Source organism: Rhinatrema bivittatum, chromosome 3, assembly GCF_901001135.1.
Source record: "Rhinatrema bivittatum chromosome 3, aRhiBiv1.1, whole genome shotgun sequence".
Taxonomy (NCBI): domain Eukaryota; kingdom Metazoa; phylum Chordata; class Amphibia; order Gymnophiona; family Rhinatrematidae; genus Rhinatrema; species Rhinatrema bivittatum.
The window spans coordinates 91,953,553-91,970,612 of record NC_042617.1 but is presented as its reverse complement, the minus strand read 5'-3'; the positions used below and the strand labels follow the sequence as shown (position 1 = coordinate 91,970,612).

The 17,060-nt window shown below is 48.5% G+C and overlaps 5 non-coding genes across 5 annotated transcripts; all 5 read right to left on the bottom strand.

The window, feature by feature from the left end:
- Positions 1–696: 696 nt before the first annotated feature.
- LOC115088936 lies at positions 697–812 on the bottom strand. The gene has a single exon (XR_003855997.1). It is a non-coding gene; the product is annotated as a U5 spliceosomal RNA (small nuclear RNA).
- Positions 813–2,724: 1,912 nt separating this feature from the next.
- Positions 2,725–2,841, bottom strand: LOC115088938. The gene has a single exon (XR_003855999.1). It is a non-coding gene; the product is annotated as a U5 spliceosomal RNA (small nuclear RNA).
- A 1,902-nt stretch (positions 2,842–4,743) lies between these two features.
- LOC115088935 lies at positions 4,744–4,859 on the bottom strand. Its single transcript, XR_003855996.1, has one exon. It is a non-coding gene; the product is annotated as a U5 spliceosomal RNA (small nuclear RNA).
- Positions 4,860–6,754: 1,895 nt separating this feature from the next.
- LOC115088883 lies at positions 6,755–6,870 on the bottom strand. The gene has a single exon (XR_003855958.1). It is a non-coding gene; the product is annotated as a U5 spliceosomal RNA (small nuclear RNA).
- Positions 6,871–8,762: 1,892 nt separating this feature from the next.
- LOC115088937 lies at positions 8,763–8,878 on the bottom strand. The gene has a single exon (XR_003855998.1). It is a non-coding gene; the product is annotated as a U5 spliceosomal RNA (small nuclear RNA).
- Between the last annotated feature and the right edge of the window lie 8,182 nt (positions 8,879–17,060).

The window sequence follows — 17,060 nt, the reverse complement described above, 5'->3', positions numbered from 1 at the left end:
TTCTGCCTCCAATTTTCACCCACCACTCTGCCTTCCGTTGTTCTCTGCATTGCTGTTAGTGAGTTCAGTTCTTTGATTACGGTTGTGGTCGCAGCAAGCGGGGAACATGTGAACTAGTAACATACACGGTGCTCGCCTGATGTGAGGCACCTTGGGCGTGGTTTCCTTGCTGGCTGTCGCAGGGCCTGACTTGCTAACGGCCTGAAAACCCAGTGACAGGGTGGGGGGTTACATTTACCTTGCTGATTGGAGGGCAGGAAATAGCACATGGGATGTAGAACGGACACGGTTATAGACACAAAAAGCTTTCCATGTATTAACAAGAAGATCTTCAGCTGCTAACACAAAGAAAAAAACCACTGAAAGCCCAATTCTCTCTAAGGTCTGGGCCACAAACTCTTTGCAGCTATTGTCTCACAGTATCAAGCAGGGCCCATGGTCAAACATCCACAGGAAGAATCACTGCCCCCATGGAAGGCCAGCCAACCAGATGGTGAAGATAGACCTGCTTCCTCCCTCCAAAGAGATGCATGATGGGTACAAAGATTTCCTTCTCTTTTCAGCAAATCAAAAGATCAGACAAAAATCTTCTCAAACACTCAATTTAACAAAAAAATAATAACAGAAAAAAAAGCACACTCACGACGAGCCAGCTTTCCCAAAATGCTGCTAAAATCTAACATTAAACCAATAAAGTAGCCCTTTAAAAAAGGGCCAAGCAAAAATTGAGAAAAACTCATAGGTTCCCCTCTCCACGGAAATCTTTAGTAAAAGGCGAAAGATTTATACGATTTGAAGAGAGACCAGAGAATACAGGTCCTACGCTGTGGAGAGCATGGCACTGGGAGCTACTCCACAATGAGTTCGAGGCGAGTACAGTCGCAGGGCTCCAAATCTAACCTGGTGACTCGAAAGGGCGTCCGACCCTCTTGTTCTCCAAGGCCGCACGGTGAGCGTTCTTTACTTTCTAGACAAAGGTTTTTTCGCTCTCAAAGCAAGCATTGGCCACGAGCTCCTGTTGGATATGCAAATCAGTTCGTGGCGGGGCGGGGTCGGCAGGAGGATCAATGGTATGGGGATCGGAGGCGTGCCAACCAAAAGCCTCCGGTATTCGAGGCAGCAGCAAATGTGCCGAGGTTTCCCAAGAAGACCCCTCTAAGAGACCATGCCTCTGCTACTGCGGAGTCTCGGCTCTGGATTCGTCAGGGCCTGCTGCAAACAGCGCAGAAAAAGAAGCTGACCGGATCCAGACAGCAAAAAATTCCGAACCTCCTCCGCCAGACTCGGCCTCCTTTCCTGCCCTCCCCCTCCATAAAAACCAGTAGAGATGACCCAAAACAGTTTGCTTCGCTATGTATTTCAATTGGCATAAAGGGAGCAATAGCTTTGAGGAGGAGAGAAGCGCAAGCCAGAACACGGACCATAGTTGAAGAAAGTAACTTTTTGATTTTAATTCTCCTTCCCGAATGATGCGCCGTGCGTCTTTCGCTTTGGCTGGAATTCAGCTAGCATAAAAAGAAGTCTCGCAGCTTGACTCAATAGCAGCCGCAGCTCCCAGGCCCTGCCTTCATGTGACATGCCCTTCGAGAACCACAGAGAAGAAAATCAAATGGGAAGCAGCCCAGTCCCATCAGGGATGCTTTTTGCAGTGCTTTCATCATCAAATGCACATACCATCACCTAATGGTATGGAACGGCAGCACAGATGAGACCTGGGCCCTAGGAATAGGTAGGACCTTCTGGGGCAAGCCTCGGCAATACGCACCCCGCTCCCCTAAACCCACACAAGACACGCAGTCCAAAACACAAAACGCCACAGTAAATAATGCGGCATCAGAATCTCAAAATGTTGGCTCCTCGGCTTCAAGGTTCCCGTGCGTGGCTGGGAGAATACTGCCAGAAGAGTGTTCGTGGGTGGGGTCCCTGGCTCACAGGACCGCAATCGAACTTGGAGCCCCGGCCATCCACGACAGACCTTAAAAAATACGGCAAGAGGCGATCGGGGGGCAAGCGCCTTTTCTGCCATCCAATTTCACACCCACCACTCTGCTCTCCGTTGTTTCTCTGCATTGCTGTTAGTGAGTTCAGTTCTTTGATTACGGTTGTGGTCGCAGCAAGCGGGGGAACATGTGAACTTAGTAACATACACGGTGCTCGCCTGATGTGAGGCACCTTGGGGCGTGGTTTCCTTGCTGGCTGTCGCAGGGGCCTGACTTGCTAACGGCCCTGAAAACCCAGTGACAAGGGTGGGGGGTTACATTTACCTTGCTGGATTGGAGGGCAGGAAAATAGCACATGGGATGTAGAACGGACAACGGTATATACACAAAAAGCTTTCCATGTATTAACAAGAAGATCTTCAGCTGCTAACCCAAAGAAAAAACCACTGAAAGCCCAATTCTCTAAGGTCTGGGCCACAAACTCTTTGCAGCTATTGTCTCACAGTATCAAGCAGGGCCCATGGTCAAACATCCACAGGAAAGAATCACTGCCCCATGGAAGGCCAGCCAACCAGATGGTGAAGATAGACCTGCTTCCCTCCCTCCAAAGAGATGCCATGATGGGTACAAAGATTTCCTTCTCTTTTCAGCAAATCAAAAGATCAGACAAAAAATCTTCTCAAACACTCAATTTAACAAAAAAATAATAACAGGAAAAAAAAGCACACTCACAACGAGCCAGCTTTCCCAAAATGCTGCTAAAATCTAACATTAAACCATAAAGTAGCCCTTTAAAAAAAGGGCCAAGCAAAAATTGAGAAAAACTCATAGGTTCCCCTCTCCACGGAAATCTTTAGTAAAAGGCGAAAGATTTATACGATTTGAAGAGAGACCAGAGAATACAGGTCCTACGCTGTGGAGAGCATGGCACTGGGAGCTACTCCACAATGAGTTCGAGGCGAGTACAGTCGCAGGGCTCCAAATCTAACCTGGTGACTCGAAAAGGGCGTCCGACCCTCTTGTTCTCCAAGGCCGCACGGTGAGCGTTCTTTACTTTCTAGACAAAAGGTTTTTTCGCTCTCAAAGCAAGCATTGGCCACGAGCTCCTGTTGGATATGCAAATCAGTTCGTGGCAGGGGGCGGGGTCGGCAGTAGGATCAATGGTATGGGGATCGGAGGCGTGCCAACCAAAAGCCTCCGGTATTCGAGGCAGCAGCAAATGTGCCGAGGTTTCCCAAGAAGACCCCCTCTAAGAGACCATGCCTCTGCTACTACTGCGGAGTCCTCGGCTCTGGATTCGTCAGGGCCTGCTGCAAACAGCGCAGAAAAAGAAGCTGACCGGATCCAGACAGCAAAAAATTCCGAACCTCCTCCGCCAGACTCGGTCCTCCTTTCCTGCCCTCCCCCTCCATAAAAACTAGTAGAGATGACCCAAAACAGTTTGCTTCGCTATGTATTTCAATTGGCAGCATAAAGGGAGCAATAGCATTGAGGAGGAGAGAAGCGCAAAGCCAGAACACGGACCATAGTTGAAGAATAAGTAACTTTTTGATTTTAATTCTCCTTCCCGAATGATGCGCCGTGCGTCTTTCGCTTTGGCTGGAATTCAGCTAGCATAAAAAGAAGTCTCGCAGCTTGACTCAATAGCAGCCGCAGCTCCCAGGCCCTGCCGTTCATGTGACATGCCTTTCGAGAACCACAGAGAAGAAAAATCAAATGGGTAGCAGCCCAGTCCCATCAGGGGATGCTTTTTGCAGTGCTTCCATCATCAAATGCACATAACCATCACCTAATGGTATGGAACGGCAGCACAGATGAGACCTGGGCTGCCTAGGAATAGGTGGACCTCTGGGGCAGCCTCGGCAATACGCACCCCCGCTCCCTAAAACCCACACAAACACGCAGTCACACACAAACGCCAGTAAATGAGGCATCAGACTCTCAAAATGTTGGCTCCTCGGCTTCAAGGTTCCCGTGCGTTGCTGGGAGAATACGCCAGAAGAGGTCGTGGGTGGTCCTGCTCACAGGACCGCAATCGAACTTGGCGCCCCGGCCATCCACGACAGACCTTAAATACGGAAGAGCGATCGGGGCAGAGCGCCTTTTCTGCCTCCAATTTTCACCCACCACTCTGCCTTCCGTTGTTCTCTGCATTGCTGTTAGTGAGTTCAGTTCTTTGATTACGGTTGTGGTCGCAGCAAGCGGGGAACATGTGAACTTAGTAACATACACGGTGCTCGCCTGATGTGAGGCACCTTGGGGCGTGGTTTCCTTGCTGGCTGTCGCAGGGGCCTGACTTGCTAACGGCCTGAAAACCCAGTGACAAGGGTGGGGGGTTACATTTACCTTGCTGGATTGGAGGGCAGGAAAATAGCACATGGGATGTAGAACGGACACGGTATAGACACAAAAAGCTTTCCATGTATTAACAAGAAGATCTTCAGCTGCTAACACAAAGAAAAACCACTGAAAGCCCAATTCTCTAAGGTCTGGGCCACAAACTCTTTGCAGCTATTGTCTCACAGTATCAAGCAGGGCCCATGGTCAAACATCCACAGGAAAGAATCACTGCCCCCATGGAAGGCCAGCCAACCAGATGGTGAAGATAGACCTGCTTCCTCCCTCCAAAGAGATGCATGATGGGTACAAAGATTTCCTTCTCTTTTCAGCAAATCAAAAGATCAGACAAAAATCTTCTCAAACACTCAATTTAACAAAAATATAATAACAGGAAAAAAAAGCACACTCACGACGAGCCAGCTTTCCCAAAATGCTGCTAAAATCTAACATTAAACCAATAAAGTAGCCCTTTAAAAAAGGGCCAAGCAAAAATTGAGAAAAACTCATAGGTTCCCCTCTCCACGGAAATCTTTAGTAAAAGGCGAAAGATTTATACGATTTGAAGAGAGACCAGAGAATACAGGTCCTACGCTGTGGAGAGCATGGCACTGGGAGCTACTCCACAATGAGTTCGAGGCGAGTACAGTCGCAGGGCTCCAAATCTAACCTGGTGACTCGAAAAGGGCGTCCGACCCTCTTGTTCTCCAAGGCCGCACGGTGAGCGTTCTTTACTTTCTAGACAAAGGTTTTTTCGCTCTCAAAGCAAGCATTGGCCACGAGCTCCTGTTGGATATGCAAATCAGTTCGTGGCAGGGGGCGGGGTCGGCAGGAGGATCAATGGTATGGGGGATCGGAGGCGTGCCAACCAAAAGCCTCCGGTATTCGAGGCAGCAGCAAATGTGCCGAGGTTTCCCAAGAAGACCCCCTCTAAGAGACCATGCCTCTGCTACTGCGGAGTCTCGGCTCTGGATTCGTCAGGGCCTGCTGCAAACAGCGCAGAAAAAGAAGCTGACCGGATCCAGACAGCAAAAAATTCCGAACCTCCTCCGCCAGACTCGGTCTCCTTTCCTGCCCTCCCCCTCCATAAAAACTAGTAGAGATGACCCAAAACAGTTTGCTTCGCTATGTATTTCAATTGGCAGCATAAAGGGAGCAATAGCTTTGAGGAGGAGAGAAGCGCAAAGCCAGAACACGGACCATAGTTGAAGAATAAGTAACTTTTGATTTTAATTCTCCTTCCCGAATGATGCGCCGTGCGTCTTTCGCTTTGGCTGGAATTCAGCTAGCATAAAAAGAAGTCTCGCAGCTTGACTCAATAGCAGCCGCAGCTCCCAGGCCCTGCCTTTCATGTGACATGCCTTTCGAGAACCACAGAGAAGAAAATCAAATGGGTAGCAGCCCAGTCCCATCAGGGATGCTTTTTGCAGTGCTTTCATCATCAAATGCACATACCATCACCTAATGGTATGGAACGGCAGCACAGATGAGACCTGGGCTGCCTAGGAATAGGTGGACCTCTGGGGCAGCCTCGGCAATACGCACCCCGCTCCCTAAACCCACACAAACACGCAGTCACACACAAACGCCAGTAAATGCGGCATCAGAATCTCAAAATGTTGGCTCCTCGGCTTCAAGGTTCCCGTGCGTTGCTGGGAGAATACGCCAGAAGAGGTCGTGGGTGGTCCCTGCTCACAGGACCGCAATCGAACTTGGCGCCCCGGCCATCCACGACAGACCTTAAATACGGAAGAGCGATCGGGGCAGCGCCTTTTCTGCCTCCAATTTTCACCCACCACTCTGCCTTCCGTTGTTCTCTGCATTGCTGTTAGTGAGTTCAGTTCTTTGATTACGGTTGTGGTCGCAGCAAGCGGGGAACATGTGAACTTAGTAACATACACGGTGCTCGCCTGATGTGAGGCACCTTGGGGGCGTGGTTTCCTTGCTGGCTGTCGCAGGGGCCTGACTTGCTAACGGCCTGAAAACCCAGTGACAAGGGTGGGGGGTTTACATTTACCTTGCTGGATTGGAGGGCAGGAAAAATAGCACATGGGATGTAGAACGGACAACGGTATAGACACAAAAAGCTTTCCATGTATTAACAAGAAGATCTTCAGCTGCTAACACAAAGAAAAAACCACTGAAAGCCCAATTCTCTAAGGTCTGGGCCACAAACTCTTTGCAGCTATTGTCTCACAGTATCAAGCAGGGCCCATGGTCAAACATCCACAGGAAAGAATCACTGCCCCCATGGAAGGCCAGCCAACCAGATGGAGAAAATAGACCTGCTTCCTCCCTCCAAAGAGATGCATGACGGGTACAAAGATTCCTTCTCTTTTCAGCAAATCAAAAGATCAGACAAAAATCTTCTCAAACACTCAATTTAACAAAAAAAATAATAACAGGAAAAAAAAGCACACTCACGACGAGCCAGCTTTCCCAAAATGCTGCTAAAAGCTAACATTAAACCAAAAAAATAGCCCTTTAAAAAAGGGCCAAGCAAAAATTGAGAAAAACTCATAGGTTCCCCTCTCCACAGAAATCTTTAGTAAAAGGCGAAAGATTTATACGATTTGAAGAGAGACCAGAGAATACAGGTCCTACGCTGTGGAGAGCATGGCACTGGGAGCTACTCCACAATGAGTTCGAGGCGAGTACAGTCGCAGGGCTCCAAATCTAACCTGGTGACTCGAAAAGGGCGTCCGACCCTCTTGTTCTCCAAGGCCGCACGGTGAGCGTTCTTTACTTTCTAGACAAAGGTTTTTTCGCTCTCAAAGCAAGCATTGGCCACGAGCTCCTGTTGGATATGCAAATCAGTTCGTGGCAGGGGGCGGGGTCGGCAGGAGGATCAATGGTATGGGGATCGGAGGCGTGCCAACCAAAAGCCTCCGGTATTCGAGGCAGCAGCAAATGTGCCGAGGTTTCCCAAGAAGACCCCCTCTAAGAGACCATGCCTCTGCTACTGCGGAGTCTCGGCTCTGGATTCGTCAGGGCCTGCTGCAAACAGCGCAGAAAAAGAAGCTGACCGGATCCAGACAGCAAAAAATTCCGAACCTCCTCCGCCAGACTCGGCCTCCTTTCCTGCCCTCCCCCTCCATAAAAACCAGTAGAGATGACCCAAAACAGTTTGCTTCGCTATGTATTTCAATTGGCAGCATAAAGGGAGCAATAGCTTTGAGGAGGAGAGAAGCGCAAAGCCAGAACACGGACCATAGTTGAAGAATAAGTAACTTTTTGATTTTAATTCTCCTTCCCGAATGATGCGCCGTGCGTCTTTCGCTTTGGCTGGAATTCAGCTAGCATAAAAAGAAGTCTCGCAGCTTGACTCAATAGCAGCCGCAGCTCCCAGGCCCTGCCTTTCATGTGACATGCCTTTCGAGAACCACAGAGAAGAAAATCAAATGGGTAGCAGCCCAGTCCCATCAGGGATGCTTTTTGCAGTGCTTTCATCATCAAATGCACATACCATCACCTAATGGTATGGAACGGCAGCACAGATGAGACCTGGGCTGCCTAGGAATAGGTGGACCTCTGGGGCAGCCTCGGCAATACGCACCCCGCTCCCTAAACCCACACAAACACGCAGTCACACACAAACGCCAGTAAATGCGGCATCAGAATCTCAAAATGTTGGCTCCTCGGCTTCAAGGTTCCCGTGCGTTGCTGGGAGAATACGCCAGAAGAGGTCGTGGGTGGTCCCTGCTCACAGGACCGCAATCGAACTTGGCGCCCCGGCCATCCACGACAGACCTTAAATACGGAAGAGCGATCGGGGCAGCGCCTTTTCTGCCTCCAATTTTCACCCACCACTCTGCCTTCCGTTGTTCTCTGCATTGCTGTTAGTGAGTTCAGTTCTTTGATTACGGTTGTGGTCGCAGCAAGCGGGGAACATGTGAACTTAGTAACATACACGGTGCTCGCCTGATGTGAGGCACCTTGGGGCGTGGTTTCCTTGCTGGCTGTCGCAGGGGCCTGACTTGCTAACGGCCTGAAAACCCAGTGACAAGGGTGGGGGGTTACATTTACCTTGCTGGATTGGAGGGCAGGAAAATAGCACATGGGATGTAGAACGGACAACGGTATAGACACAAAAAGCTTTCCATGTATTAACAAGAAGATCTTCAGCTGCTAACACAAAGAAAAACCACTGAAAGCCCAATTCTCTAAGGTCTGGGCCACAAACTCTTTGCAGCTATTGTCTCACAGTATCAAGCAGGGCCCATGGTCAAACATCCACAGGAAAGAATCACTGCCCCCATGGAAGGCCAGCCAACCAGATGGAGAAAATAGACCTGCTTCCTCTCTCCAAAGAGATGCATGACGGGTACAAAGATTTCCTTCTCTTTTCAGCAAATCAAAAGATCAGACAAAAATCTTCTCAAACACTCAATTTAACAAAAAAATAATAACAGGAAAAAAAAAGCACACTCACGACGAGCCAGCTTTCCCAAAATGCTGCTAAAATCTAACATTAAACCAATAAAGTAGCCCTTTAAAAAAGGGCCAAGCAAAAATTGAGAAAAACTCATAGGTTCCCCTCTCCACGGAAATCTTTAGTAAAAGGCAAAAGATTTATACGATTTGAAGAGAGACCAGAGAATACAGGTCCTACGCTGTGGAGAGCATGGCACTGGGAGCTACTCCACAATGAGTTCGAGGCGAGTACAGTCGCAGGGCTCCAAATCTAACCTGGTGACTCGAAAAGGGCGTCCCGACCCTCTTGTTCTCCAAGGCCGCACGGTGAGCGTTCTTTACTTTCTAGACAAAGGTTTTTTCGCTCTCAAAGCAAGCATTGGCCACGAGCTCCTGTTGGATATGCAAATCAGTTCGTGGCAGGGGGCGGGGTCGGCAGGAGGATCAATGGTATGGGGATCGGAGGCGTGCCAACCAAAAGCCTCCGGTATTCGAGGCAGCAGCAAATGTGCCGAGGTTTCCCAAGAAGACCCCCCTCTAAGAGACCATGCCTCTGCTACTGCGGAGTCTCGGCTCTGGATTCGTCAGGGCCTGCTGCAAACAGCGCAGAAAAAGAAGCTGACCGGATCCAGACAGCAAAAAATTCCGAACCTCCTCCGCCAGACTCGGCCTCCTTTCCTGCCCTCCCCCTCCATAAAAACCAGTAGAGATGACCCAAACAGTTTGCTTCGCTATGTATTTCAATTGGCAGCATAAAGGGAGCAATAGCTTTGAGGAGGAGAGAAGCGCAAAGCCAGAACAACGGACCATAGTTGAAGAATAAGTAACTTTTGATTTTAATTCTCCTTCCCGAATGATGCGCCGTGCGTCTTTCGCTTTGGCTGGAATTCAGCTAGCATAAAAAGAAGTCTTGCAGCTTGACTCAATAGCAGCCGCAGCTCCCAGGCCCTGCCTTTCATGTGACATGCCTTTCGAGAACCACAGAGAAGAAAATCAAATGGGAAGCAGCCCAGTCCCATCAGGGATGCTTTTTGCAGTGCTTTCATCATCAAATGCAGATACCATCACCTAATGGTATGGAACGGCAGCACAGATGAGACCTGGGCTGCCTAGGAATAGGTGGACCTCTGGGGCAACCCCCATGGAAAGCCAGCCAACCAGATGGAGAAGATAGACCTGCTTCCTCCCTCCAAAGAGATGCATGATGGATACAAAGATTTCCTTCTCTCTGTTGTAAACCTTTTCTAGGGTTAAAAGAGTGCTTTCCTCGTGGATATGGTTTCTTTTAGATTTCCATATCCAATATGCAGTGAAAAGCATGCATGCAGCGCATAATTTCCCCCAAAGAACGAGGAGGCAGAGTTGGGATAGGTTTGCAGTTAGATGCATAATTTTGTAGTTTGAAAAGTTTGTATATAATGTTTTGTGTGAGAATACTGCACTCCTGTTAGCTGGAGTAAATGTGTATTAATTTTTTGGTGTGATATTTTTCAACTGGTAAGTATGAGTATACTTTGTCTTTCAAAAAGTGGTGTAATATCTATTGTTAAAATGTACCCACAGATTACACCAGTGTACAAAGTTGTAAAATTTCCCCTCGTTTGGCCAATTTTACTAAATTCCCCATAAATTTTGATTTCATGCCTTATCTCAAATTTGCAGTCTTAATAAGTTGAAGAAGTTAATAAGTTTAAATGTGGCCCAGTTAGTAGCATTTTAACCCCTTTTTGTGACTTTTATTTTATCCTAGCTATGTGCATTTATGGAAATGAAACTGAAAATTTGAACTATATTTCCAGTGTCATTTCATTTTTAAAATGAAATGAAAGAGAAAGGAATGACATTTTTTTCATTTTTGTTTGTTTAAAATAAATAAATAAATAAATAAAGCCGTCATCTTCACCAACCTCACTCGCAGCCTCCAGTATCCACCCTGGACACTGTTGTTGATAATTTCTTTATGGGTGAGGAGTGGTCCCCTTGTGTCTCTAGCTAGCTGCCACTATTGCAAATGGCACTGACAGACTGAGACTGGGGCTATTGTAAAATTTAGCCCTGGATAAGGACCCTAGCTATTTCCAGATTCAGGCTAGTACCCTTTTTTTTTTTTTTAATACTTATTATTTAACATACCAGACCTCACACAAGTCTGCCAAAAATATTTGACAGCTAAATAGTGTGAACATTCATTTGTTTTTATACCCAAGTAGAATGATAGAACTTCCAGTAACCAGTCCCAAATTATTTTATAGCGTAAAGTTGCCTATGAGCATTTTATTATAACAAAAATGTACAACGATGCAGACCTCGGTCTTCTGATTCTATTGAAATAGCAGTAACTGTGGGCCAGGAGTGGCTGGGGTTTGCTTTTACCTTGGGATACATTTTTCAACAAAGAGCAAAGAGGATTTGGGGATGAAAAGTGGGGAGGAGGTAGGGCAGGATCTAGGTGCTGCCTGGGATTGGAGTTTTTTTGGCTGCAAATCTTTTTTTAACTTTTGTTTTCTTTTCTTTTTACATTTCTGGGTGTTTTTGACTTTTTGTTTTAAAAACATGGAAAAAGCAAATAAAAGAAAATGAAAAGAATATCTGAGCACCCTGCTAATCCTTTCCCCTTATTATCCCTGCCATGTATTTTATATATGCACTTATTGTTCAAATTTAATGCAAGTTAATGGTACTGTGTGTCCTTTAGGTGGCACTATTGCCATTTGAATTCTTGTATTGGTCTTCACTGTTGTCACACAAATATCATTAAACCCTTCATAGTGCTGTTGCCTGGTCCAAGTTATGGTTAATGAAGTCACATCTCTCCTGGATCATCCTTGGCTGTATCACTGTGTTTACAAACACCAGGTTAGTTTCTTGTGTAGTCACAGAAGGGTCTGCATGTTAAAGAATTACAACAGATATTTGCTTTTCCTTCTAGCTTCCTTGCTACAGAGTGCTCCCTGAGTTCTTCAGGCAGTTTACCCTTTTTGACTTCATATTGAATTTTGGTGGAGGTGGAGAGGAATGTTATAACTAAGAAATGGATCTCTGACCATGCCTCTTTCAAGAGCAAACCATAAGCTATATTGGTCAGAGTGGAATGGATGAAACGCCATTTACAGAAGAGAATCTATGGGAAGAGCTAGGAAAACTGAAAGGGGACAAGACATGAGGCATGATGAGGTTCATCCCAGGATATTAGGGAACTCAGAGATGTGCTGGCGGCTCTACTACTACTTGCGTGACCTGTTCAATAGATCCCTGGATATGGGAGTGGTGCCCGAGTGATCGGAGAAGAGCGACGGTGGTTCCTCTTCACAAGAGTGGCAGCAGAGAGGAGGCTGGTAACTACAGGCCGGTTTGCCTCACCTCAGTGATGGGAAAAGTATTGGAGTCACTGCTGAAGGAAAGAATAGTGAACTATTTACAACTTAGAATGAAAAAGGGGCTGCATGGTAATTGTTTTGCACAGGGCAGCAATAAAGCTAGCACAAGGCCCTGGCAGGGAGGTAGCTACATGCAGGCTTCGATGCAGCCAGGTGTGCTAGGCTGTGTGCACAGTTTTACCTGCAAATATGCACATAGATTTGAGCACAGACTTTACTGTGAATGCAGCAAGTTTTGCGGGCAAAAAATGTGCGCAGAAGCTAGCATAAAATGGTGCACACAATTAACACTACCTCCATTCAATCTGATTTTAATGAAAACAGAGGTGGATAGGCTTAAGACATGGCTTTTTAATGCTGGATATTTGACTCCTGGCCAGAGATGGTGAAAAGTTACTTGTGCTAATGTTAGTCTTTGGGGATGAACCTGGAGTTTTTGTAGTGCAGGGGTACTGTACTTGAAATTTATACTCATATTATACAGTTAATGCACAAATCAAGTTTTCTGTGCATAATGTGTAACCCCACCCTGGTGTGGCAGGTCCAGCATGGGTGAGGCCATAAAGGAAAATTGGTTCTTACCTGCTAATTTTCGTTCCTGTAATACCACAGATCAGTCCAGACAAGTGGGTTTTGCCTCCCTACCAGCAGATGGAGTTAGAGAAATAAAACTTTGAGGCATTGCTACATAACATCCGCAGAAAAGGATTCTTGCAAGACAGAGCCTGTAACTCCGAAAACTGTCTGGCCGAACAGTAGGGCCACTGGGAACACTGCCTTCAGAGTCAAAGCCTTCAGCGTCGCTCTCCTCAAAGCTCAAATGGATCCCCACACAAAATTCGTAAGACCAAATTAAGGCTCCAAACTGGGCATAACTTCCGGACCGTAAGTCGCAATGCTTGACCTCTTTTAAGAACAAACCACATCCAGATATGAGGCCAAGAACCTGCCTTGCCATTTGCCCTTAAGAGAGCCCAAAGCTGACACCTGAATGCAAATGGAACTATTAGACAAGCCCTGTTGCACAAATTCCAAGATGAGAGGAACTCCACTGACAGGGGATGGACCTATCTCTCAAGTCACTGAAACTAAAACGCCTTCCAGACCTGAATATATGCCAAAGTAGCAGGTCAACAGCCGCCACCTATCAAAATCCAAGCCGCAAGACAAAAGTGATCCTCTTGATCCGAAAATATGGGCCCCTGATGCAGCAACTTTGGTAGATGAGCCAACCGAAGGGATCTGACCACTGCCAGATGCACCAGATCTGCAAACCATGGACACTGCAGCTACTCGAGTGCTACCAACACCACAGAACTGGGATGTGCCTCTATACGCCTCAGAATTCGACTGACCAGCCAAGGAGAAAACACATACAGCAGGATCCTTGACGGCCAAGGGCACACTAGAACATCCAGACCCACCGAACCGACCTCTCTTCTGCGACTGAGAAACCTCTCTGTCTTTGCATTGAAGCATGTCACCATGAGGCCCAGCTGGAGAACACCCCACCAAGCACAAATGTGGTTCTAAGCCTCATGGGACAACTCCTATTCCCCCGGGTCCAGTTGCTGCCTGCTGAGGAAGTCTGCCTGTATGTTTTCTACCCCTGCGAAATGCGAGGCCTCTATGCCCTCAAGATGGTGCTCTTCCCACATGAACAAACGCCGTGCCTCCAGAGCTACTCTCCGACTATTTGTCCCGCCTTGACGGTTGATGTATGCCACCATTGTCACATTGTCTGAAAAAACGCGAACCTGCATCTGTGTTGACTGCCACCCAGGCCGGGGGTTTCAGGTCCATTCTCTTCATCAGATTGCGCTGACAGTCACCAATAGAGACTAGACCTAGATTCTCACAGCAGGGGCAATGGCAGATGATATTGAAGAAACAACGGGTCCCAACTGGACAACAGAGCATGCTGCAGAGGTCTTATGTTTGCAGAAGCTCATGGAATAAAATCTAATGTGGATGCCATGGAACCGAACTCTTGAAAGTAGTCTCAAGCTGTTGGCAATATAAGGCGAAGCAGGCGTGTCACCTGTGCCTGCAACCTCCTCACTTGGTCTTCCGACAAGAACACCTTGCCCTTCCTAGTATTGAATAGAGCCCCCAGATACTCCAAGGATTGGGTCAGAACCAGATGGCTCTTTGACATATTTATGACCCAACCTAGTGATTGCAAGGTGTTCATCACCCTCTGAAGCTACCTCTCACACTCCTCCTCCTACTTTGCTCAAATGAGCCAATCTTCCACGTACAGATGAACCAGAACTCCTTCCTTGCATAGGGCTGCAGCCACCACCATCACCTTGGTCAAGGTTCGTGGCGCTGTCACCAGTCTGAAAGGAAGGGCCCGAAACTGAAAATGCTGACCCAGCATTATGAAACGAAGAAACTTCTGATGGTCCATCCAAATTGGAATATGAAGATAAGCCTCCATCAAGTCCAGGGACGCCAGGAACTCTCCTTTGTGGACTGATGATAGAATCGTGTGTAGTGTCCCCATATAAAAATGCAGCTCCCAAAGGGCCCTGTTTACCTTCTGCAGGTTGAAAATGGGAAGGAAGGTACCCAACTTCTTGGGAATCACTAAGTAATTGGAGTACCTGCTCTGCCCTTGTACCTTCCGCAGCACGGGCACTATGGCACGTATATCCAGTAACCTTTGCAGCATCCACCATACAGCCTCTTGCTTGCTGCGAGAGACCACGTCAGACTCAAGAAAGGCCTCCCTAACCGGGCACAAAATTTCGAGAGCATAGCCGTCTCTTATGATCTCTAGCACCCAATGGTCTGAGGTAATCCTGGTCTGCTCCACGTAAAAGCTGGACAAGCCTCCCCCATGGCTCCTATGCAGGAGTGGGAGACCCTGGCTTCCTTGTGTTGATTTTCCACCACCGGTCCCTTGACTGGCACCATCCCTGGAGCCTCTACGGCCTCCACGAAAGGACTGCTGGCGGCTGCCTGTCGGCTTTGCAGAAACATTGGAGGTGGTCCTACCAGACTGAAATCTCCTCAAATCCCTGACCTGGGTTTGAGGTGGGAACACCTTCTTACTAGTGCGCTTATTCTCAGGCAACCTGTTCCCCTTAGATTCCCCCAACATCTTCATCAGCTAATCCGAATCCTTCCCGAAGAGAAGCTTCCCTTTGAAAGGGAGATTACACAGCTGAGCCTTCGACCACATGTTCGCTGACCAGTTGCGCAGCCACAAAAGCCTGTGGGCTGACCATACTCCTGGCTGACGTGTGAACCAAATCATAGAACACATTGGCTACATAAGCCACCCCAGCCTCTAAATGAGCTGACTGCAGGGCACCATCTCCTGTCGAAGCTGGATTTTGTGCTTTCTGCACCCTACACAGACAGGCCCTCTGTATCAAGCTGGCACAAATGACAGCTCAAAGATTCAGCGCAGGGACCTCAAACATCTGCTTTAGGTGAATCTCTATCTTTCAAACGGCAGCCCCTGCCACCGGGATTGTTATCTTTTAAGTGACCGCCGACACCGCAGCAGCCACCATCAGTACCCGCAGTATCTCCAAAGTCTCCTCCATCAGAGTATATAGCTTCCCAACTTCCTGATCTTCTTAGGTAAGGGAAAGGTACTCGGGGGGGCCCCTCAGCCCATCCAGGAACAGACTCACCACCTCGCTATCTGACTCCTCCTGAGTCACTTTAACCCCCAGGTCCTCCAAGACCTGGGGAATAAGATAGTTACATCTTCCTAAATAAACAGAGAAATCGAGGATCATCCCCCTCCGATCTTTCATCTGGATCTGGGTTGTCCTTAGCTACATCTGGAACCAAACCCGGGCCCACAGTCACGTCAGCATCTGGAACCACCCCCTGGTGGTCCAAAGGGACATCCTATGGATCATCCATGGAGTTCCCCTCCCCATCCCTGGGGTCCACCGCCGACTCCACCTGACGCAGTCCCAGATGATGTAGTAGGTCCCCGGACTCATCTGCGGCCCTCTTAGACTTCTTCGGTGGGGTTAGGGGAGGCCCGACTCTCGCTCGCTTCCCCTTCGCCCCCTTCCTTTCCAGGAAGACTTTATGCATCAAGAGGATAATTTCAGTGAAAATCCCTCAGGGCCATCCGTCCCCTGCTCCAGGCTGTCACCAGAGCCCCCTGAACCTCAGGAGAAAACGGGGGAGGGGAATCTCTCTGGCTTCCCTAGTTAAAAAGGACTCTTGCCCGCGGCCCTCCATGGACCCCTCGGCTGCCGACACTAACATCCCCCCCAAAGGGTGGGAAATCCGCTTCCCCTGTTGTGCCCCCGCTGAGGAACCCTCCTCTCCCGAAGCACAACCAGGACAGAGGGAGCGAGAATTCAAGCGTGTAGACTCCAGCCCACACGCGCGGCACACTTCTCTGCGCAGTTCGGATGCCATACCACGTGCTCCCGCACCAATGACCGCCCCGTGGCCTGCAAACACCGCCGGCCTCGATCGCGGCTCTGGCATGCGCCTTTTTTTTTTTTTTTTTACTATGCTGCGCCATTTCCCATGGCACGGAAAAATCAGCCGGGCACCGCCACGGAAAAGACTGCTGCTCTCCAGCCTCAGCACGGTCCAGAGATGAGCGGGAAAACAAACGCGGCCGCACCAACTACTGCCATGCCTCCTCCGCTACAGGCCTGGCCGCTAATGCCACTCCCCCCCCGGGGCGCCCGGGACACATGTGGGCCGGTGCAGAAGTTACCTTCTGTCTGCCGAGGCCTGCAGGCCTCGCTGCCTCATGGCCGTACCTTCCATCCCCCAGCAACCAGCTGTTTGCTTCTCTGCTCCTCTCTTTCTCTTTCTCTTTCTTTCTCTTTTTTTTTAACTTTAAAATCACAGATACAAAGACAAAAAACACACACGGGGGTACTTCCCTGATTCTGGGGCCTTGCAGACAGAGGCCTCGGAGGTCCTCAGGGAACCAGTCCCCTTACTTTCAGGGCCTCCGGCACAATGTGGGCGAGCACAAGGCAGGGGTTCCCAA